This window comes from Mustela erminea, chromosome 2 (assembly GCF_009829155.1).
Source record: "Mustela erminea isolate mMusErm1 chromosome 2, mMusErm1.Pri, whole genome shotgun sequence".
Lineage (NCBI taxonomy): Eukaryota > Metazoa > Chordata > Mammalia > Carnivora > Mustelidae > Mustela > Mustela erminea.
The window spans coordinates 110,956,718-110,979,700 of record NC_045615.1 but is presented as its reverse complement, the minus strand read 5'-3'; the positions used below and the strand labels follow the sequence as shown (position 1 = coordinate 110,979,700).

The following is a 22,983-nucleotide window of genomic DNA, read 5'->3' as shown; positions in this document are numbered from 1 at the left end:
GTAATTAAAAGCTTGTCAAAAATACTTTTTCAGGGTTAAATAAATAAAATGGGGGAGGGTGGTATTTTAGTACAGAGCTGAACTTTTAACTAGTTTTGAATATTCCTGAGAAATTTTTTAGAATTGAATTCCTTCTAGAGTTTAACCTTAAAATTCTCTAGAGTATAAAATAGAATGAAAATTCCATGATAATAGGCACTTTGTTTTAATTGCAGTATCCTCAGTATTTAGAAGTGCTTGTCATATCTGTCTTGAGTAAATATTTCTTGAACATATGAGAGTGCTAATAAACTGTCCAGGTATCTTCCAGTTTCTCTATATACTCTGGTATTAGTACTTACTTGTTTTATTTGGAGAAAGAAATTAAGTTAGCATGTACATATGGTTTACCTTTCCCTACTTTGTACTAAAGTTTATTGCTGTGTATAGTTTGAATATCAGTCAGTTTGTTTTGAAGTGTATAGAAACATACACTTATAGATATAAAATGCTTTTCCAAAGTATCCCCATCATATGTAAACTAAATTATTTTGACTTTTAGCTTCACCTTCTCTGATTACTTGAAGCGGTATAAGTTACTGGTTTATGAGTCAGGAAGATGTCTCATCTTTTATTTTTAAATTAAAGAAGGCTACTTGACTAAATTGGAAAGATAGTATACACATAGTAGTTGAATGAATCATACCGCTAAGTATATAATAAAATGAAATCTTTCTTCATCAAAATATATGTTTTCCCTGCTTTATCTTTTTTCTCCACACACATTTAGCATTCTTGTAACTCCTGTTCTGTTTTTTTGTTTTCAAAGAGCTTTCCTGATATATTTGATGCAGTTCGTTGAAAGCTGCTATTAACCAACCCTTTCCCCTTAAATTAATTGGTAGCCAGGTTTTATATAAAGTGTTTCAACCTTTTCTGAACACAAATCCTTTTCCTTTTATTTTAAACTCTTAATTTTTAAGTTTTATACTGTATCAAGATATAAATATTAATATTGCTAAGTAACCAATTGGTTATCACCAGTAAATAATAAAGCCTAGATTTCTTAGAAACGGGAGTGTTGATCTTTTAGATTGCTTTTCTCTAAATGTAGGTATCCTTGAGCAGCTATGTAGATTTGACCTGACTCATTCAGACCCTGAGTTTTTCTTACACAGATGTGTCTTTATGAGACCATTGTGGGTCATACATTGAATTTCTGGGCTGCCTTTTGGAACTCTCAGGAAACCGTACGTTAGTGCCATAAAATAATTCACATACTGTTATGGACCATATTCAGAGGTGTTTATGAAAAGATTTGTCATATACCTGGAAGCTATTAATGAAATTCTAAGAAAATACACTTAAAATTATAACTGGATTTAAAAGATTTTTGCATTTCTGGTAAAATCACCTTGCTACTTGCAATATACTATCCATAACAGGAATTAGAGGCCAACTAGCAGGTCACTCATTATCATTTAGATTTTTATCTCCTTTATCTTCTTTATTCTTGAATTTGAGTCAGCTGTCCTTTTACAAGCACCCATATTTCTACTTTGTCTTCTAAAACTCGTGGTCTTTCATCAGCAAAATCTCCTATATCCTCAATCTTTTCCTCTTAATGTTCCCTTTATTTTATTTCTGTAACTCAGCTCTGCATATTCTTTTTTTTTTTTTTTTAAGATTTTATTTATTTATTTGACAGAGAGAAATCACAAGTAGACGGAGAGGCAGGCAGAGAGAGAGAGAGAGGGAAGCAGGCTCCCTGCTGAGCAGAGAGCCCGATGCGGGACTCGATCCCAGGACCCTGAGATCATGACCTGAGCCGAAGGCAGCGGCTTAACCCACTGAGCCACCCAGGCGCCCAGCTCTGCATATTCTTAAAAGATGTTTTTGTAGCCCTCTCTCTTTCAGACTTTTTAATTCTTTGCTTTATGTAATATAGGGTGATACCATAGGCAGGCAAACTCTAATAATTTTATAGTTGCTTTCCCATCATTTATTTGCCTTCATCAAAACCCTGAGCTGCTTCGAAGCATATGACATCGAACTATTCTATCTGCATTATCATGTGGACCTCTACCAGCTTTTTCACTTTCTTCCTCCCAAATATTGTTCCCATCAAGTTCTTAGTGACTTCAGATTCTCTGAATCTGCTAGAGTGTAGCCTCTCAGTTATATGATCTCTTCATTTCCAATGATCTTTTCCTCCATTCCCTTCCAGCCATCTTTATCCGTGATTATTCCTAGACTTTTGCCACCTCTCAAATCTTTCTCTGATTATAATTTTATTCCATTACTCTTTCCCCCTCCCCCTTCCCCCTTTTTAACCTCATTGCAATTTCCAGTCTGTTGATCACGCCAATTTTCACTCTTCAGTGTCTCCTGGACATGAACTATGACTTCACTTCTCTCCTTACTCAGATACTATGGTTGATCACTATGATAATCTTTCATATAAAATCTTAACTCTGTTTCCTCTCGTTTCTTTTGTCATATTTGCTTGTTAGAACCTTACCTGTCCAGTTCCTCATTTATTACACACTTTGCCTGGACCAGCTGAATTTGGCTAGAGTAAAACACCCAATTATGCTCACCTGAGTCTCATTTAGTCAGTTTCCTCTCTTTCAGGTAGTTGTATCTTTTTTAGCTCTCCAATAACTAAAAATCACCCTTTTCTTTTTGTAGCACAATTAACCTTCTAACATATATAATTTACTTATTTCTTTTATTTATTGTTCATTGTCTTTCTTCTTCTGCTAGAATATAACCACCATGAAGAATTGGATTTTGTATTTTTGTTGACTAACATATCTCAGGCTTCTGACACACAGTAGATAAATGTTTAGTAAACATTTACCCTCTGTACTTTTACTGTCTTCATTTCTGAATTCTCCTTCTCTTTTTAACCCGTCCCAATTAGCCTTTCTTTCCACTTCACTAATTGTTTTATCAATTGCATTGGTAATTCCATCTTGTACTATTCAAAGGGAAGTTACCAGTTCTCATCTTAACCTTTCAGCATCATTTGATAGAGTTGATCACTTCCTTATTTTGATTTCTAGGAAATCATATTCTTTTAATTTTTTTCCCTCTTTTCTCACATTTTTTTTTTTTTAATGCTCCTTGCTGGTTCTCATCCTCTTGACTTCTAAATGTTGAATAGCCCTAGTAATCCTCAGCTGTCTTCTGTTACAGATATATTTTAACTTACTTGATACCCTCATTTTATCCTATGGCATTAATTATGATGTGTGTGCTGATGACACCTAAATATATCTAATCCTAGTCTTTCCTCTAGTTTTACCCACTTTATCTAATTGCCTACTTGATATATTCTTCATACGAATACTAATAGGCGTTTCAGAATTACCTAAAACAGAACACTTGATTTTACTCCCCTAAAATCTTCCCCTGCTGCAAACTTTCTCATCTTAGTAAAATATATCATTCTTGGGACACTTGGGTGGCTCAGTTGGTTAAGTGACTGCCTTCAGCTCAGGTCATGATCCTGGAGTCCCAGGATCGAGTCCTGCATCGGGCTCCCAGCTCCACGGGTAGTCTGCTTCTCCCTCTGACCTTTTCCTCTCTCATGCTCTCTCACTCTCTCTCTCAAATAAATAAATAAAATCTTAAATATATATATATTTAATATTTATTAAATATATATTATATATAAATATATCTATATATAAATATATAATTAATAAATTATATATATATATAGATATATTTATATATCTATATATATATATATATATATATGACCAGTTGGTCCGCTTCAAAAACTAGGAGCCTTTCTTGAGTTCTCTGTGTCCTTCATATCCACAGCTAACCTTCTCATCAAGTTCATTGGCTCTGCCTTCAAAATCTGTTCTAAATCTGGCCACATTTTGTCATTTCCATTATACCACCCTAATCCAAGGCGCATCATCTTTGGCATATACTACTTATAGAGCCTCCTAACTGGTGTCTCTGCTTCTACGCTTCCCTTCCCTACCAATTCATTTTTATACAGAGAAGGCTAATTGATGTATTTAAAGCCTAAGCCATGGGGTGCCTGGGTAGCTCAGGCAGTTAAGGGTCTGACTATTCATTTTGGCCCAGGTCTCGATCTCAGGGTTATGAGATCGAGCCCCAAGTTGGGCTCTGCACTTAGTGGGGGGGTCTGCTGAAGATTTTCTCTTTCTCTCTCTTTCCCTCTCTCTCCCTCTGCCCCTTCCCCTGCTTGCTCTCTCTCTTTTTCTCAAGTAAATAAATAAATCTTAAGAAGAACAAAGAAAGCCTAAACTAGATCATCAATTTCTCTTTCTAAAAGCTTACAATGACTTTGAATGTCACTTAGAATAAAATATATCAAGGACTCTAGTTGTGCTTCCTTCTTGATCACATTTCTTGTTGCTCATTCTTTTGCACACTCATGGCTTTTTGCTTTTCTTCCAATGTGCTAACCTTATTCCTTTCTCAGGGTCTTAATATTTGCTGTTACCTTTATCTAGAATCCCATTTCCATAGTGAACATTGCTCAGTCCTTCATAACACCAAAATGCCCCAGCCATCTTATTTATGGTAATTCATCTCAGTCATTCTCTTTTCAATTATTCTGCTTTTTTGTTTGTTTCATCAGACTTTCTTTTAAAGTCTGTTATCTGCTATTTCTAGAATATAAAAACCAATGAAACAGGGATTTTGTCTGTTTTGGTATATCCCCACCACCTAGAATAGTACCTCGTACAGTTAATGCCAATAACTTGATGTAGTGCATGTAAATCATTTAGAAAAGGAATGTTTTGACGAACAAAGCAATACTTTAATATCATGATTGTCTATCCACAGTGTTATAAAATGTGATTCACAGCCATAGTATGTGGAACTTTGCAAAATTTTTAGTGAGTCCTTGTAGGTAACAAGCAAGTGCCAATATTCTAAGATGTTCTAGGAATCAGCCAAAAATACTAAATATATAAGTGCTTCTAAATTCCTCTCAGAAATGTTTAGTCATTGAATTGTTCTTTCAGTGGTTTTGCACAATCCTAATAACATTGTGAGAACATGATTTAAATTTTGGAGAAGCAATGGTTCTTCCCTTTATCTACATATAATTCTTTAGAAGTTTGTCTAAATTATTTCTTTGTACATTCTCCTTCAGCTGAGAAAATATGGTCTGCTAGGTGAGAAGGAAGACCTATTCTCAGGAGAGGTATAACTCTACTTGGGGTCCAGTTTTTTGAATTATCATCTGTCCTTGGATAATATTTCTTCCCTATACATTCTCTAATATGTCAGATAAACTAGCCTGTATCCAAATACATTATATTTAGTGATCTATGTGTGCTATTCACAACACTTTATAACCAAAGTACTGAATAAGAAAAAGCACTTTTATGTGGAAGTAACAGAAGAACCAATATGTGCTGTAAAACTGTTGAGGATTAATTCATTATTTTTTAGATCTTTTTATAATATTTTTCTGATTTTCTTGAGTAACTCATAAACTCACCAACTGGACTATCACCTCTATGTTCTTTTGTAGAATACTACTAATTTAGTTATTTTTCCCCCCGAGTATGACTTTTTCCAAAGCAAGACCAGCATGTTGGGCTTTGTAAAACATATTTCTGGTCCATGATTAGGGAAGTTCATTTATTTAGCAAAGATCTGCTAAGCTTCTTTCTACATCCCTGTACATACCAGTTAACAGAACACCAGACACATCCCAGTCATCATGGACTTTTATATTCTGGTGAGGGAAAACAAACAATAAGTAAATTGTACTTGTGGTTGAATGTGCATGTATGTGTACACATACACACATATCTCTAACACACATGCTGAGTTTGTGTGTGTGTAATGCTGTGGAGACGAAGCAGATAGAGGAGTTTAGGGAATACCAGGATAGAGGTAATGGTCATAATTTTATAAAGGGCAGTCAGGTGACATTTGAGGAGATGTAAAAAACAAAAAAACAGGGTAGCAAACTACTGAAATCCTAGGGGAAATACATTTCAAAAGTTAAAGATAATAATTATGAAAAATTATATAGCGATTGCCACTCCCATTCCTCAGTTTTATAGATTATTTTCCTTTTAAACACAAATCTAAAAGTGATGGCATTTTAAAACAGGCAGAGGATTTAGAGATTATTTGTTTCTGTTCCTATATCTACAGAAAAAGGAAAAGTTAAATAGTTGACCAAAGGACATGTACTAAGTAAATAAGGAAATAATGTAAGATAATAATTACTAGTAGCACTTAGTAAAATTTTTAAAAAGGCATTTAAAAAAATCTTCAGTTAATGGATTATAGAGTTGCCTGGGTGAGGTTTGTTGGTTAAGAAAAGAGATGGAAGCTTTAGTTCCTGTTGCTGCTTATTGGTGAGTAGTATAAGCCAGAGCGAGCTGTGAAGTGGTAAATAGGCAAATTAAATGCCTGAGGTTCATCAATGTCTGAATCCTTGGAAAAGCAATGATTCTTTTTTTTTAAAAAATAACAAAAAAATAAACTACTATAAATGGATGAACTGTTTAAGTTCTCTTCACTTGCAGTTTTTCAACTCCTGGTCACCTAAGATTTTCCCTTGCAGTTTCATTTTTTTAATGTTAGGAGTCTTCTCATATCAATCTAACTCACTTTTAGCCAGAAACATTTTACCTGTATGATTAAAAATTTCTTAAAGATTACCCAATCTTCAAGTATTTGTGGCTCCTTTATCTTTGAAAGATTTTCTCAATCATAAATTCTTTGTTAGCAGTTCTTTAACATTTTCCCTGTCTACTTCATTAAATCTAGCCTCCTTAGCAAAATGTAAAACCTTTTGTTTTATATTGAACATTTCCTTTAACTTCTGCAGGTTAACCAAAAAAATGCTGGTCTCTTTCATACTTCATTCGTTGTTTGTTGTGATACTTTTTCTGAAGCCTGATTCACTTAGACTATCTTTTTATCAAAACTCTTTCATAAATCCTACATCTAGAAATGTTGAATGCATCAGCACCCCACATTTTATATAATCATACCAGGTATGAAAAATAGAAATCTATATCATGTGGGCATTTATCCACTGTTCTAGTTGGTCAGAATATAGCTCCCCATAAGGGACCATGAGATGGGAGATAAATTAATTTACTGTCTTTTAGTAGTTTCTAGTTTCTACACACCTCCTGTACTTCAGAGCATCTCTTCAAATAGAGCGTGATTCTCATAGTCAAAAAGATGTGTGATTCATAATATTTAATATATGAGATTATAGACCTTAATTGATGTATATACTGTACCTATTGGCTGTTTAAGAGATTTTAAAGGATAATTTTGATTCTGCAAAATGATTTTTTATCTTTGTCAATTTTAAATATTCTATCATATTCCCTAAGAGTATTGATTTTAGTATATTTAGAACTTTGGAGGCAAAGAGTATCTTAATTTTTTTTACTCTTTTAGTTCCTTATAAATACTGTTTTTTAAATAGTTTTGTCAAAGACATAAAAAACACAGAAGACACTCTTTAACACATAATAAATACATTTACCACTCAAATTTATGAACAGTTAGATTATGTATTTAGGTATAAAATGATGAAAACACAGTATCTTTTAAAGAAATGCACGTTCATGCATTCATGTGTATGGTGGAAGAACATGGCTCAGCTGCCTAATGAGTTTTTAAGATACCATATAGCAGTATGGTTCAGGAATATTGCCACATGTCTAGGCAAATATAAGAGGAGCCCACTCAGAAGATGATGCAAGAGTAGTTTCCTGGTCAGTTTTCACCTTCTCAGGTGCTATATTTGAGGTGTCTTTAAGATTTTGCTCTGTGAAATAATATGTGTAAGGTCTTTTTAAAATAAGAACTGATATGTATAAATCATTCAGTTCTTCTGCCATAAATTTTGTTTGTGTGTGTTAGATGCTGTGAAAATAAAGGTTTGCTTTTTTTAAAACTTTTCACAGAAATCTGCATGTCTTGGAGGTCTACTTTTCTCTGATTTTTTTTTCTTTTTAAATTTTGTCTCTTTGGGGCACCTGGGTGGCTCAGTGGGTTAAAGCCTCTGCCTTCAGCTCAGGTCATGGTCCCAGGGTCCTGGGATTGATCCCCATGTTGGCCCCATGTTGGGGTCTCTGCTCGGCTGCTTCCTCCTCTCTCTGCCTGCCTCTCTGCCTACTTGTGATCTCTGTCTGTCAAATAAATAAATAAAATCTTTAAAAAACAAACAAAAAAAATTTTGTCTCTTTAAGTTTTCAAGTTCTTCTTGGTATTTTAACTTTTTAAAACTAAGCCATAACATTATTAGTTTTTTGTTGTTTTTTTTTTAATTTTAAAAGATTTTATTTATTTGAGAGAGAGTGAATGGGCACAAGCAGAGGGAGAAGGAGAAGCAGACTTCCCACTGAGCAAGGAGCCTGACACTTAGTCTTAGGACCCTGGGATCCTGACATGAGCTGAAGGCAGACACTTAATTGTCTGAGCCACCCAGGTGCCCCAGCTTACACAATTTTAAAACAGTGATTATCTCTGTCATTGTGTACCCAAAGATAGCAGGTTGTTAGATGAGTTTAGAGTAAAATCTACTATGGCAATTTTTTGTCCCGTTTTTTATTTTAATTTTTTATTTATTTATTTTTCTAAGATTTTATTTATTTGAGAGAGAGAGAGAATGGGGGAGAGAGTGAGAGGAAGAGGATGAGTGGGGGAGGGCCAGAGGGAGAACCAGACTCCCCTATGAGCAGGGAGCCTGGGACTCTAGGATCATGACCCGAGCCAAAGGCAGTTGCTCAACCAACTGAGCCATGCAGGCACCCAACTTTTTAAAAAAGGATGTCATTTTACAGCATAAATATAGCAAATTGTCATTACCCTTGGAAGTAACATGTCTAAAACTCTTAATCTAAAATACTTATATATTTCTTCTTGATATCTTAGCTGTAGAATCTTAAACCTGATTGCAGTCTGCCTGCAAATTTAAGACATCCCAACATTCTAAATTGTATGGTATTAGAATCTCAGGATTGGGGCCTTTTAAGGGAAAAAAGTAACCTTTTAATGGCCAAAGAAATTAGCCAAGGACTGAAGTATTTCATGTGTACTGAACTGAAATAAAAAGGAAGAGGAGTCTGTTGTTAGCTAAATTTTTCCAGATAATTTTATTCATATACTGTAGTTTTATGAATGAAAAAATCTAGTGTAAAAACCACCTGAATTATAGGTCAGGCACTGAATCAGTCTACAATCTCACTGTTTTATAAAAGGCTGAAGTTCTGTCTTCTTATAATTTTGAGACTGATATTTAAATGTAATTTTTGTAGAAATAACACTTTATTAAACATTCTCTAACACATGAGCTTTCCTCTCTATCTCATTTAATATGGTATGTAATTCTGTTTTAAAGAATTACCTGTTCCCTATGGTACTTTGGAACTCATTTTTTTCTGAATTTTTCTTACTCACCAACATACGAGAAGTCTAGGATTCTAGCAGAGGGTTTTTTCAAATACAGTATTTGTGAAGTGTGGTAAATTACATTATAAATTGCCATCTTGCCATTTTTAGCTTACATATAATTTGAACTGTCAGTTACAGATTACAGTTTGCTCTTGGCTAGTTGTGCATTATATCCACAACATGCTCAGACTGTTTTATAAGGTTTATTAATTTGAAATATTGATTTGTTAGTAATAACTAGCTGTTTCCCTCTGACTTTTCCATATGGATTTATATTTTTATGGGCATGTATGAATTTTCCGCTTTAAAATGTTTTGAGTGAAGTCTTCTAAAATGTTTCTGTCCTCAATAGAAGGAGCAAAACACAAGCTTTGCAATTGAACAGATATGGATTCAAATCTGTTCACACAGAAACAAAGAATATATTATGTGATTCTGACAAACTACATACCCTTTTTGTGACTTGTCTTTCTCATCTGCAGAAGAGATACAATAATTATAGATATTTATTCTTTGTTGTCTACCCTCACCTACCAAAAACATAGTTTTATTAAAATAGAAGACAGTAGTTTAGATTTTAATGCTTTAGTCATTGATACATACATTTTGGGTTCACTAGTAACCTCTGGTGGAAAAAGACTGTGGAGATAAACCACAATGATAGAGTTAAATAATTTGCCCAACATCACAGCTAATTTAATGGGAAAAAACTGCAAGCAACAAACTAAGCTGAATATTTCATTTACATTATATTAATCTTCACAATGATAGGGCATTTAACCTGGTAGTACTCTATCATTGTGAAGATTAATATAATGTAAATGAAACATTCAGCTTAGTGCCATATTTATAATGAACATCCAGTGAAAAGTATTAGTTTCATAGGTAGAATTTAGTTATTCATCAGTTGCATAAAACACCAAGTTCTCTTTACATCACTTGCCCTCCTTAATGCCCATCACCCAGTTATATCCCATCCCTCCTACCCTTCTCCCCTCCATTAACCCTCAGTTTGTTTCCTATAGGTAAGAGACTCTTATGGTTTGTTTCTCTTTCTGATTTTATCTTGGTTTCTTTTTTTCTTTTCAGTGTTCCAGCATTCATTGTTTACACACCACACCCAGTGCTCCATGCAATACGTGCCTTTCTCAGAATCCACAGTCTCTCATGGTTTGTCTCCCCCTCCAATTTCCACCAACTCACTTCTCCTCTCCATCTTCCAATGTCCTCCATGTTACTCCTTATGTTCCACAAATAAGTGAAACCATATGATAATTGACTCTCTCTGCTTGACTTATTTTACTTGGCATAATCTCTTCCAGTCCTGTCCATGTTGCTACAAAAGTTGGGTATTCATCCTTTCTGATGGAGGCGTAATAATCCATTATATATATGGACCACATCTTCCTTATCCATTCATCCGTTGAAGGGCATCTTGGTTCTTTCCACAGTTTGGCAACTGTGGCCATTGCTGCTATGAATGTTGGGGTACAGATGGCCCTTCTTTTTACTACATCAATATCTTTGGGGTAAATACCCAGTAATGCAATTTCAGGGTCATAGAAAAGCTCTATTTTTAATTTCTTAAAAGCAGTGCTAAAGAAAAGCACTGTTTTCCAAAGTGGCTGCACCAACTATCTTGTTTTTCTTTCCCTTCCCCTGTGTTCATCTGTTTTGTTTCTTAAATTCCACATTCTAATTTTTCTATGTCCTGTAATTTAAAAAAAAAAAAAGATTAGCTTATTGATGAATTTTTCATGCAGTCCTTACTCCCTTTAAGGAGTGAAGTCTTTTATATATGAAATTGATTTAATTATCTTGTATGTGGTACCATGTTAGATCACTGAATAGATAAGTAAGATATAGTGCTTAATTTCAAGGAGACACTTGCATGTTATAGGAGAATAAAAGGAGATAAAACAGAGTAGTTCATGTGCTCTTAATTCACATGTCATCCTTCAACTCCTGTTCTCTATTCAGGAATGTTGAAAGTGAAGACCAAATGAGCCTCCAGGTGCTCCTCCAAGAAATACATGATCTTTATGTTGTACCTTTCCATACTAGATTGTTAACACCTAGAAAACCAAAAATCTATGTGCTTTCTCAATGTCTCTTTTATTACCCTGAGCAAGTAATCATAGTTCTATTAGTCTTGATAACTGATTTCTAATAACTTTGCTTCTAACAAAGAAAAGTATTCTTCAGTTAAACATGGCTCTGTGCCCCTATAGCTATCCCATTATTTTATAGTGTTTTTAAAATACTTTTTTTAAATACTTCTTAATAGTAATTTATTTACATTTTGTTTAGAGTCTCATTCCATTTAAAATGAAAAATAATAAAGTAAAAAAACAACATTTGGGAGGGTCTTTTATAGCTCATATTCAGTAGATAAGAAAGAGCAATAATAGTAGTTTTACTAGTTAAGTATTAAGCCTCACACCTCAGTTTAATTTTCTGCTTGTTACTAAACATTAGATATTCTTCATGATCTTATCATGTCCAGAGTATAGTACATTTAAATTCTACTATAGGATTAAAAGATGGGACTATACTATATACTATATACTATATTACCACAGTAGTCCTTATCAAACTTCACTGTTTTAGGATAGTTTTTACAACCTTATTTTGACTTCACTCTGTTGTAAAGTATTGGATTTTCTTTGGTAGGGAGCCTGCTTTATAATACTTTTACTTTCCTAGTTGTTTCTGTTTGTTCCCAGGAATGCCCCAGCCTCTAGTAGATCTAAAAGCTTGTCTGGAGGGACACCTGGCTGGCTAAGTCAGTAGAGCATGTGACTCTTAATCTTGGGGTCATGAGTTTGAGCTTCATGTTAGGCATAGAGATTACTTAATAAAAAACAACAACAACAAGTAAATAAGAAATAGCTTGTCTGGAGATGTTGTTATCTCTCTGGGTGTCACAGCAGAGAATTCACATTTGGTGTATTCTACAAACACTGTGCCATAGTTCCCCCATAGTAGACTCTGGACCGGAACTTCTAAGTTCTGTTGAAGATGGCTGTGGGAGGTATAAAGGTATTAATCTAAACAACTACTTTGTTGGGTCAGAGACTGATAATACTTAATTGCAAGTGCCCTAGCTGCTGAGAAGCAGAAAAAACTAGCCTGTCATGTGAAATGACTCAGCATTCGAAATAATTTCTACTCAGATTTTTACAACATTATAGACTGTTATGTAGAGAAATATGAGCAGTAGGATAATGTACCTGGAGTAACATGTTTCACTGCATCTCTGTAAGAAGAAAATGGTTTGCCTTTCCTGTTCAGTGTCATAATAAACTATTTCATATCTCTAGGGTAGCAGTTAGGTCAGCTGAAAAGACCTATGCCATTACTATTCATCTGTTCTGACTCTGGCTTGCATAGCAGAATGTATCAGTAGCTTTTGGTAAGAAGTAGAAGCTGGATGAAGCAGGATGGGAGTGGAATGTCTGGTAGGTAGAATGATTATTGTATTGGCGGTGTGTGGTTATGGAGGTTTATCTAGTGATTCCTAATGGAGATAACATTTTAAAATCAGTTTAAATACAGTTGTGATTTATTTTAAGGGAAATAACTGAGAAACCTCTGAATCTTTTCTGTCTTACTTTGCTTAATGTACTGTTCTCTGATCTTCCTTACTCTGCTTCACAGTTGTAAAAAATGAAGCAGAAACAGTGAATATAGGATTTTATCATGGCAGTTTAAAAATTGCTATTTTGCTGCTATAATTTCCATGATACTGTTTCACTGAGGCTTTATGTCTCTTTTAATTCTACTTCCTAATTCAGGGATTCTTAACCTGAGGTATTCCTCCAAAAGTTCATGGATAGGATTTCATGGGGGAAAAAATGACATCTTTATTTTCACTAACCCCTACCTGAAATTTAATATTCCCTTCAAATATAAATATTGACAATAAACAACAGTAGTAATAATACCTGTCCCAGCAGTAAAAATCATAGCTCTTTCCTGGCAATATCTTATTGTTTACAATTTTTCACTACTTTGGAATTATGTAGATATTAGACTTAACTACTGAATCTTATATTTTAAGGAATTAAGAAAAAAACATATATAGCAGTATCTCACTTTAAAAATTTTTTGACAGTTTTATTTCAGTATGGTTGGTTTCTCTTCTAATCCTATACTATATATTTGTGCCTTTTTTATATAAAGATTATATTTATTTATTTGATAGACATCACAAATAGGCAGAGAGGCAGGCAGGGAGAGAGAGGGGGAAGCAGGCTTGCCGTGAGCAGAGAGCCCAATGTGGGGCCTGATCCCAGGACCCTGGGATCATGACCCAAGCCAAAGGCAGAGGCTTTAACCCACTGAGCCACCCAGGTGCTCCTATATTTGTGCTTTTAAAATATGACTGAGTACGATCCCAAAGTTTTGGCCACACTGCTGAAGGGGTCCTCTCACAAAAAGATTTAAGAATTCTGTCTACCTCTTTTACTATTTGATCTTCATGCTGTCCCAGAATGTTATACTTTAAGAACCATATCCTTATAATTTATATATACCTAAATATGTATATTTATGAACATATACATAATCCTTTTCCCCCCTCCAGATATCATCCGCCTTCCCAGCTTCAACATTTAACCTCTGTTTAGATGAGCCATAGCACCTCTGCAAATTCCATTCTATTTTCTAAACTTCTTCACATATATATTATGGGAGGAATTTAAGTTCAGTGAATCTAAACTAAACTTATTTTCCTTTTTAAACCTTCTCATTTTCCTCCTATGTTCCCCATTAATTAGTGCCATTGATAACTTCCCACTCACTCAGATTAAAGTGTAAGAATCATTTTTGATTCTTTGTTCTTTCTTACTACCTCCTCTGAAAGGGGTTATTAATAAGCTAGGGATTATTAATAAGGCCGCTATGAACATTTTTATAATTTTTGGACATCTGTTTTCTTTCTCTTGAGAAAATCCATAAGAGTAGAATTGCTGGGTCATAATGTCAATGAATATTTATAAATATATTAGAAACTGTTATACCATTCTCCAAAATTAATCATTTTGCTGATTAGAAATGCATCAGAATTCTAGTTACTCCGGGTCCCTGTTAGAACCCAACTACTGTTATCGGTCTTTATTACTATTTGATGTAGTAGGTATGAAATGATACCTCATTTTGCTTTAAATTGCATTTCCCTGATAATTAATAATGTTGAGTGCATTTTCAGGTTCATATAGGCGGTTTATATCCCTTCTCTTCTAAGGGATCTGTTCAAGTCATTTGCCCCTTTTTCATAGGGTTGTTTGCTTTCTAGTGTTGACTTGTACATATTCTTTATAAATTCTGGATACAAATCATTTGTCAGAATGATTAGTCATCATTCATAATGTTTGAATAGTGCTTTAATCTTGTTGAAGTGCCTTTTTATCTCCTAATTCATTAAGCCTTGTGAGATTGAAAACAGTTTTAATATCCTCCATGTGGGAGCTAAAGAAACTAGAAGAAACTAAGAAACTAAGCTAAGACTAAGAAAATAGGGAATCTCTGAAAAGTTGAGAGAGGTTTAGCGACTTTCCTTTTTGAGGTAGGCAAATTATCATGTATCTTAAAAGTTTTATGTAACAAATAAAGCCTTAAACACATTTACAAAATGTAATAAAATTATATTTATAAATTCATTATTAGGTTTATAAAATGTATTAATTTGTAATTTTGCAGGAGTGGAAATATGAAGCTGTAAGGTTAAAGCCTTTTTTTTTTTTAAGTCTTGTCATATATAAACACATAACCTCATTTGAGGCTGGTGTTAAATTCTACATGTGTAGCACACGCTACTTACATGCTTTATATAAGACTTTGTTTCACTTTATTACTCTAGTTCTTTTTCTTGTTTGAGGAGTATGTTGCTAGGTTTATCAACGGATAAGTTGACAATTAATATAATGACTTAGAAATTTCCTTTTTATCTTAGTTGTGCCTTTTAATTGTGTGGGCAGGAGTGTGTGCTGCTGTTTGTCTTCTGGTGTACTAAGTGTCATACTTGTTAACATCTTTTCTTGGAGAATAATTAGGAAAGAGAGAGGAAATCTAAATGTAAGATTTTCCTATTTATTGCTTCTATCATAAGAGACTTTTGGTAAAGTAAGGATGAAATCATTAGTGAAAATCAGGTTTGTTTGTTTTTTTCAGAGATTCAGTTAGCCATATTCTTCTTAAATTCACTTACAGATACTTAAAATAAGTTAGATATTAATACTACTCTTCATATTGAGGAATTATCTTTTCTTGATAATATAGTCCAGTGATTCCAGATGATAACATTTTTTTATTAGTAAATACTTCTTTAAAATTTTTTTTTCTAGTTTAGTACAATATGGATGCTAGAGCTTGTTGAGATGTATATAGCATAGAAATATGTTACAGTATGCTAGGAAAACAGTTGCAACCAGTGTTGGGAAAATTTGTCTGAAAAAACTTTAAAATGATTAGGATATTATCCAGAGCAATGTTAATTTGGCATTAAGGAATATGTGGGAGGAATAGAGACCCAACCTAAAATAAGAATAAATACCTCTGAATTGTTTAAGGTGATTAAAAGGGCATATTTAGAATTTTTTAACTCTATATGTATATAATGAATTATGAGATTATTACAAAATAATGTAAACTGAACAATGTATACCGAGCTTATTGATTTGTAACATATTTGTTCAGTTTAATCTATTTAATTTACTATCTACACTTCTGCTGGTGGTAATTGGGAACCTTCTGTAATATTGTATGTGAAGGAAGGTTTGGAGTTGAAGGAAACCTATAATCTTCTTCTCTAATTAAACTAAAATATTACCCTAAGAAAAACAGAGACATTTCAGTGACTATGAGACTTGGTAGAGTAGGATTAGAAACACATGCACAAAAAGAAAAGAAATGGATCAAGTTTTTCTTCCCCATCTTCTTACAAAATAGGTCTTTTTCTTTATTTGAACTCTCATTATCTGAACTCAGAAATGGAATAAATTCAGCTAATTTTCAAATAAATTTCTCTCTATTGAAAATTGAGAATCAAATGGGTTCTAAAAATTGTAAACATCCCTTGCTACCTGAACTTGCTCTTCAGACTGTGAATTCAAGAACCAAATAAATTTGAATAAGGAGTGATACTTGCGTTACTGTTTTTTTAATGAGACTACATGGTCAAGTAAAGACTACTATTTGGGAGATTAGAAAACTGATATTCTAAACTGCGCTGCTTGATGTTTCTGGATTTTTGTTTCCTTCTTTGTAAAATTGTGAGGTTGAATTAGATTTTGTCTCCCAGCCTGGTGGAGCCTGAGGTCTAATAGTCCTAAAAGTTGGTAAAAGTTGTATATTTACTGGTAATGACTGTACGTTAAAGAAAAGTTTCCTTTATTTGGTTCAGATTCATACTACTGTTTTTTCATAAAATTTGTCAGACAAAACAACTTATTAATATGGCTTTGAATTGAACTAAATAGGGAATTAGCTTACAAAAGATTGGAAATCACTATGCCATACATTGTCCAGAGTTTATTTTCCAAGGTGTAGGGACCATAGTTTTATCATATAAATTAAGATTAATACACTTATTTTGAACAAATCAGAGATCCATCAGTGTTCATAATTTTGTATTAACTAGTGTATGTAGTAGACTTGAAGGGGATTCACTTCCAAAATTGGTTTCAATTACTGTGTACTTAGATTTGATCTCATTCTATTTCTGTTCCACAACTGCAGTTAAACTGTGTTCTAAAAATTTATTGATTAATTTGATTGGAAATCTGAGTAAAATCTTTTCTTGGAAATAAATGTTAAATAGTAATTCTCAAGTATAGAGAAGACCATAATGGTAACTAATATACCTCTTTATATTACTATTATTACTATTACTATTACTATATTACTATTTTAGCCACATGCTGCCATTGTGGATTATTTGTTTTCTGAGAGTTGAATTCTACATTTGGAAAAATAAGAATACATTTTACTCTTCTCTCCTATTTCCACCAAAGTTGCAGTATATAATATTTGGCTCCATTAATGGGTACAGTACATAATAGCCAGGTACCTGTATAATATCACTTTAGGGTGATATAAATTAAGATAGGAGAATGGATTGTATAGATCTTATAAATTTTATAAATCAGGGCTACTTCATTTGTTCTCTACAAAACTGCATATTATGTCAGCTTGAATGTCAGGGGGTGGTTAGACGATGGTTGCTTGGTGGGTAATTAACATGTTTTCACCCTCTGCTTTTTAGAAAGACATAATACTTGTTTTCTGTCCCAGTTTGAGGAGAAAATGAATTTTTAAATGCCTTGATGCCACATTTAGTGAATGCTTTTAGTCTATGGAGAAAGACAATTTACTAATGAGATACTTGCTCACTAGTAGTCAAGAAGTGTCAAATGGATGTGCTATATAATTGTCAAATGTGAGTTGGAATTTGGTTTTTAAATAGCTTAATGTCGCACCTTTTTTATTTACCCATAATGTAGAATTACTGTTGCTCCATAATTTTTCAGATCTGTATTCCTAGATGTCCATGATTATTTACTTACTTATGGGATGATATAATTTATATCTAAATTTAGCTGTCTCTAACACATCTTTTTTTAAGTCAATTATATTATTCAGTGAATAAATACAATCTCAAAGCATGTATCAACAACATCAAAACTAAGCCTTATGAATAGTACATCTTATAATTCCTTATTCTAAAGGATCTCTGGTGCCATCTACTGCATACTTTGTTAGTGGAAAAAAAGTATGTGACATCAAGTAGATGTTTCAGTTAATCTGGCATTTTTTTAAATTAATAGACTATTTTTAGAGCAGTTTTAGGTGTACAGAAAAATTGAGCAGAAATATGGTGTTTCCGTATTTCTCCTCCACTCGGTTTCCCTGTTACCATCTTTTATTGTGGCACACTTATTACAGTTGATAACATTGAGACATTATTATTAAATAAAGCCCATAGTTTATGTAAGGTTCACTCTGTGTATGTTGTTGTATGGGTCTTGCTAAATGTACAATTTCATGTAGCCACCATTATAGTGTCATACAAAATAGTTTCATTGCCCTCAGAATCCCCTGTACTCCACCTATTATTCATCCCGCCACCCCATGCCCCCAGCCTGTGTCAAACATGGATCTTTTTACTGTCTCCAAAGTTTTCTTATCCAAAATGCCATATAGTAGGAATCATATAGTATGTAGTCTTTTTGGATACACTTTTTGGATTCATTTAGCAATATGCAAGTAAGGTTCCTCTTTGTCTTTTTGTAGCTTGATAGCCTATTTTATTTTATTTTATTTTTATTTTACTTTTTGACAGGAAGTAGGATTTATTATTGGACAAGGTAGGAAGGGGGAAGTGCCAAGGTTCTTATGAGTGCAGAACGCTCCATTTGTCCAAGGGGCCATGATTAGGGATGTATTTGACCCCATAGCCATCTGGGATAAGCTGTTTTTCAGCCACCATGTCTTCAAATTTGACTGCATTAAACTTAGTAAAAACCACTTCTTGGCCATGCAGATCTTCTGGCAGCCAGTGAAATTGAACTTGGCCCTGTGTAGGCCCTCAGTCACATGCTCCTTGTTCTGCAGCTTGGTGTGGATGGACATGATGACTTGGCCAATGCAGACCCTGGCTACTTTGCCCTGGGGCTTTCCAAAGGCACTCCACATACCTATCTGTAGCCTAGATTGGAGATAGCATGAGGTCAGACCTCAGTGTCCATTGGAGAGGGCTGTCTCTAAGGTCCCTTAGGGCAACCCATGCAATTAACAGGCTGCTTAAACACCAAGGAGGCTACCATTCGCAGCTTTGGCATACTGGGCCCCCATGAACAAAGAGCACAGTTGGCTTAATTGGCTGCAGACACATTTCATTTTATTACTGAATAATATTCCATGCTTTTGATGTATGAGTTTGTTTACCTTCACCTATTGAAGGACATCTTGGTTCCAGTTTTTTAGCAATTATAAATAAAGGTGTTGTTGAAATTCATAGGTTTATATATGGATATAAGTTTTCAACTCATTTGTATAAATACCCAGGACTTTAATTCCTAGAGCTTATGGTAAAACTGTTAGCTTTGGAAGAAACTGCTAGTCTACCAATGTGGCCATACCATTATGCATTACCAACAGCAATAAATAAGAATTCCTATTGTACACATATCCTCACCAGCATTTGTTGTGAGTGTTTTGGTAGATTGTGTATTTTAGGAAGTTGGTCTGTTTCATGTAAGTTATCATATTTCTGGGTACAAAGTTGTTTATAGTATTCCTTTGATACCCTTTTAATGTCTATAGGATAAATAATGATGGCTATTTTTTATTTGGTATTTTAAATATGTGTTTTTCCTTTTCTATCTTGGTATCCTGGCTAGTGGTTATCAATTTTATTGATCTTTTTAAAGAACCAGTTGATTTTAACTTTTAAAAAGGCATAGAATATAAGCTGAACTCTTTTATTCTGAAATTTCTCTGATATGATCTACTGAATGGCTTTTTTAGGGAAGGAAAATTTCTGAAAGCATGTCATAGATTCTTTTCCTTAATTTGATTTTTAGTTTAATTGCTGCCATAAAATTTTAGACCTCGTTTAGCATTAGAACATAGAGACATACCAGAAATGAAGCAGAGTTGCTTTTTATCAAGGTGAGTAACTGCCCCAAGAAGAGTTACCTATAAGGATTTAGCTACCTTTCCCCTTTCCTATGAGTTTTCAACATTGAATCTCCAGGAATTATCATAGGATCATGGCAACATTGAAAATCGTTAGCTCTTTTGCTTATTATTCTACATTTAGACTTTAAAAATTTTCCCACAAGGCTTGAGCTGCTCATAGTGGTCCCATAGGAAGTTTAAATGTCTCACTATCATTAAACTTCAGTCATTGAAAGAAAATTTTATAAGTTACTTTAATATATTTATTTTGTCTGAAAAGATAATTCTGAATCTTTAAATGAGTTATGTCTTTTAAAAATAAGGCATATGAATAATTTGGCTTTTAAATGAATTAATTAGCTTAATTTAGTTTAATTTTAATTGTTAGTATTTATTTTGAAAAAGTATTTATTTTGAAAATGTATAGAAGTTACAATTGGCATTTGATATGGATGGAAATTTATAGGCAAGGGAGATCTGATTTCTTGTGTCTAGAAATAGAGAAGACTGGAAATATGAAACTCTCATTAAAGAAACAATGAAAAATGCTAGATTGAAAAAACAAAATTTAAAGTAAATAGAAAATTAGAATCTTTGTCTATACCCAAAAGAAGAAAATCTCCTCTAATTTTTAGCCAGTGGCTGTGTGACACAGGCTTTAGGAATCTAATTTTATACTAATTCATAATTCTAGAATTTAATTTAAAATCATCGTGGGGGGCGCCTGGGTGGCTCAGTGGGTTAAAGCCTCTGCCTTCGGCTCAGGTAATGATCTCAGGGTCCTGGGATCAAGCCCCACATTGGGCTTTCTGCTCAGCGGGGAGCCTGCTTCCCCCTCTCTCTGCCTGCCTCTCTACCTACTTGTGATCTCTCTGTCAAATAAATAAATAAAATCTAAAAAAAAAAAACAAAACATTAAATCATCTTGGGTTGGAAACAACTCAAGTGTCCTTGGACAGATGAATGGATAAGTAAAATGTGGTATATATATATAAGGGAATTTTTATTTTTAGACCCAAAAGGAAGGAAATTCTGACACATGGTACAACATGAAGGAACCTTGAGGACATTACACTAAGTAAAATAACCCAGTCACAAAAAGGCATATAGTATATGCTTCTGCTTATATGAGGTACTTGGAGTAGTTAAAATCATAGTGACAGAAAATAGACCTGTGGTTTCCAAGGATGAAGGGGAATTAGGACTGGTTATTTAATGGGTATGGAGTTTCAGTTTTAAAGATGAAAAGAGATACGGAGATGGTTGGTAATGATTGTTGCACAACATTATGAATGTATGTAATACCATTTACTATTCACTTAAAATGGTTAAGATGGTAAATTTTATGTTATGTGTATTTTACCATGATAAAAACATTTTTTTAATCATCTTGGTTTGGTAGCTCCTCCAGGCACCTAGAAGAATGAAAGGCACAAACTCTCTAACAACATATCCAAAACTTTTATCTCAAAACAGTCTCAAATATGAAGTTCTTTTAAAAATGAACATATTCCCCTCAAAATAAGATAAATCATCAAAATACACATGCAAACAAGCACTGTTTGCAGTAATCAGCAAAAATAAAAATAGGACCCTGCCTTCAAAGACTGTGGATTTTATAGTTAAAAGATAAGAATATAAAAAGAATATATTTTAATATTTTAAATGGAAATACAATGTTGGTAATTAAAAACATGAGTAAAAGCTAGAGACTGTAAAAAACTAGCATGTATAAATAATAACCAAATACTGTCTAAGAATGAAAAAGAAAATGGAAATTAAAAACTTAAAGTTTAAATAGTTATAGTGTGGGTAATTGATAATTGGAAAGATCTGGAGAAGCCACAAAAAATGCAGCAAAGATATTAAAAATGTGAAAGATGCTAAGAGACATGGAGGATATATTGAAATGATTGTGTCTAATCAGAGTTTTAAATGGAGATTATAAATGAACTTTAATAGGGTCAGTATTCAAAGAGATACTGCCTAAGAATTTTTTAGAATTTATGAAAGTTAGGAATCATTGTATTCAGAGATGCTAGTGTTACCCAACAGGATAAAAGAAAATAAATTCACATCAGACTTAGTTAAAGAATAAATACCAGGGTGGGGAGGGAGAGGGACGGGACCCGAGAGATAGAGAAAATCTTGAAAACCGCCAGAACTAAAGGACTGATTACTTATGGTCAAATAATTGTCTGGTAGTTGACTTCTAAGCAAAATGGACCCCTACAAAAGAAAAATTACAGTCAACTTAGAATTTTATATTCCGGTTAAATGTCTTTCAAGGAACAGATTTATTTGCAGATTAAAAAGAAAACAGGGGCTTTACTTCCAACAGACTTTTTTCTTTTCTCTTTAAAAACCAAACCAAACAAAACAATCTTTGTGGTTTATACCTGAGGAAGAAAACAAAACAGTCCTGGGAAGAAGGTCTGAGATGCCAAGGAGAAGTAAAAATAAAAACTGATAATCATTGGGGTAAATCTAAAAAAAAACTTACTGCGTAAAATTATAAAAGTAGTATCTTGTGAGTTTAAGGATTCTGGAATACCTGACAGTAAGAACATGTAAGCCTCGAGTGGTGTGACTAGAAATAAAGCATTGTACAGTACTTTTAATAGGGCATATATATTAATTGACTTTGGACTTTGACAGGGAAAAATATGCATGTGAAAATTTCTGGGCCAAGTAATAATAGATCTAGACATACTATTTCAAACCAGTAGAAAAGGAGAAATTGTGTGGAAAAAAATAATTTCAAAAGAAAAACTGGGACTTATAAAAGCAAAAAATAGGAGTAAATAGAAATATCAGTTATCTAAATAGAGTATGAGCTCTCCAATTAAAACATGATCAGAGGGGCACTTGGGTGGGTGA

At 33.5% G+C, this 22,983-nt stretch overlaps 1 protein-coding gene, 1 non-coding gene and 1 pseudogene across 17 annotated transcripts in view; 1 reads left to right on the top strand and 2 right to left on the bottom strand.

Moving 5' to 3' along the window:
* The window catches only part of LCORL (ligand dependent nuclear receptor corepressor like), a 161,288-nt gene that overhangs the window by 56,516 nt on the left and 81,789 nt on the right, over positions 1-22,983 (top strand). The window lies entirely within an intron of this gene.
* Positions 18,815-19,125, bottom strand: LOC116584924 (annotated as a pseudogene).
* LOC116585453 lies at positions 19,177-19,309 on the bottom strand. The gene has a single exon (XR_004283640.1). It is a non-coding gene; the product is annotated as a small nucleolar RNA SNORA70 (small nucleolar RNA).